This window comes from Musa acuminata, unplaced genomic scaffold (genome assembly GCF_036884655.1).
Source record: "Musa acuminata AAA Group cultivar baxijiao unplaced genomic scaffold, Cavendish_Baxijiao_AAA HiC_scaffold_169, whole genome shotgun sequence".
Taxonomy (NCBI): Eukaryota; Viridiplantae; Streptophyta; class Magnoliopsida; order Zingiberales; family Musaceae; genus Musa; species Musa acuminata.
In genome coordinates this window covers 17,585-20,000 of record NW_027020442.1, presented here as the reverse complement: position 1 = coordinate 20,000, position 2,416 = coordinate 17,585, and positions in this window count along the sequence as shown.

Sequence of the window (2,416 nt, the reverse complement as noted above, 5' to 3'; positions counted from 1 at the left end):
TGACGTTTTGCTCCGCTCACGACGGTCACCGCACCACGCAAGAACAGGCCAAAAACTGGCCAAAACAGCCCAAAAACGGGCCAAAACTGGCCATTTTTGGCTGCGCGAGCGAGCGGCGAGCGGCGAACAGCGAGCGAAGCGAGAGGCAGCACCGTCCCTGCTATACGAAAGCCCCATCCAGCCCTGTGCCACCCGGGGGGTTCCAGGGTGCTGAGATGGCTGACGTTTTGCTCCGCTCTCGACGGTCACCGCGCAATGCAAGAACAGGCCAAAAACTGGCCAAAACGGCCCAAAAACGGGCCAAAACTGGCCATTTTTGGCTGCGCGAGCGGCGAGCGGCGGACAGCGAGCGAAGCGAGAGGCAGCACCGTCCCTGCTATACGAAAGCCCCATCCAGCCCTGTGCCACCCGGGGGGTTCCAGGGTGCTGAGATGGCTGACGTTTTGCTCCGCTCTCGACGGTCACCGCGCAATGCAAGAACAGGCCAAAAACTGGCCAAAACGGCCCAAAAACGGGCCAAAACTGGCCATTTTTGGCTGCGCGAGCGAGCGGCGAGCGGCGGACAGCGAGCGAAGCGAGAGGCAGCACCGTCCCTGCTATACGAAAGCCCCATCCAGCCCTGTGCCACCCGGGGGGTTCCAGGGTGCTGAGATGGCTGACGTTTTGCTCCGCTCTCGACGGTCACCGCGCAATGCAAGAACAGGCCAAAAACTGGCCAAAACGGCCCAAAAACGGGCCAAAACTGGCCATTTTTGGCTGCACGAGCGAGCGGCGAGCGGCGGACAGCGAGCGAAGCGAGAGGCAGCACCGTCCCTGCTATACGAAAGCCCCATCCAGCCCTGTGCCACCCGGGGGGTTCCAGGGTGCTGAGATGGCTGACGTTTTGCTCCGCTCTCGACGGTCACCGCGCAATGCAAGAACAGGCCAAAAACTGGCCAAAACGGCCCAAAAACGGGCCAAAACTGGCCATTTTTGGCTGCACGAGCGAGCGGCGAGCGGCGGACAGCGAGCGAAGCGAGAGGCAGCACCGTCCCTGCTATACGAAAGCCCCATCCAGCCCTGTGCCACCCGGGGGGTTCCAGGGTGCTGAGATGGCTGACGTTTTGCTCCGCTCTCGACGGTCACCGCGCAATGCAAGAACAGGCCAAAAACTGGCCAAAACGGCCCAAAAACGGGCCAAAACTGGCCATTTTTGGCTGCACGAGCGAGCGGCGAGCGGCGGACAGCGAGCGAAGCGAGAGGCAGCACCGTCCCTGCTATACGAAAGCCCCATCCAGCCCTGTGCCACCCGGGGGGTTCCAGGGTGCTGAGATGGCTGACGTTTTGCTCCGCTCTCGACGGTCACCGCGCAATGCAAGAACAGGCCAAAAACTGGCCAAAACGGCCCAAAAACGGGCCAAAACTGGCCATTTTTGGCTGCACGAGCGAGCGGCGAGCGGCGGACAGCGAGCGAAGCGAGAGGCAGCACCGTCCCTGCTATACGAAAGCCCCATCCAGCCCTGTGCCACCCGGGGGGTTCCAGGGTGCTGAGATGGCTGACGTTTTGCTCCGCTCTCGACGGTCACCGCGCAATGCAAGAACAGGCCAAAAACTGGCCAAAACGGCCCAAAAACGGGCCAAAACTGGCCATTTTTGGCTGCGCGAGCGAGCGGCGAGCGGCGGACAGCGAGCGAAGCGAGAGGCAGCACCGTCCCTGCTATATACGAAAGCCCCATCCAGCCCTGTGCCACCCGGGGGGTTCCAGGGTGCTGAGATGGCTGACGTTTTGCTCCGCTCACGACGGTCACCGCACCACGCAAGAACGGACCATAAACAGGCCAAAACAGCCCAAAAACGGGCCAAAACTGGTCATTTTTGGCTGCGCGAGCGAGCGGCGAGCGGCGAACAGCGAGCGAAGCGTGAGGCAGCACCGTCCCTGCTATACGAAAGCCCCATCCAGCCCTGTGCCACCCGGGGGGTTCCAGGGTGCTGAGATGGCTGACGTTTTGCTCCGCTCACGACGGTCACCGCGCCATGCAAGAACGGACCAAAAACAGGCCAAAACAGCCCAAAAACGGGCCAAAACTGGCCATTTTTGGCTGAGCGAGCGAGCGGTGAGCGGCGAACAGCGAGCGAAGCGAGAGGCAGCACCGTCCCTGCTATACGAAAGCCCCATCCAGCCCTGTGCCACCCGGGGGGTTCCAGGGTGCTGAGATGGCTGACGTTTTGCTCCGCTCACGACGGTCGCCGTGCCACGCAAGAACGGACCAAAAACAGGCCAAAACAGCCCAAAAACGGGCCAAAACTGGCCATTTTAGGTTGCGCGAGCGAGCGGCGAGCGGCGAACAGCGAGCGAAGCGTGAGGCAGCACCGTCCCTGCTATACGAAAGCCCCATCCAGCCCTGTGCCACCCGGGGGGTTCCAAGGTGCTGAGATG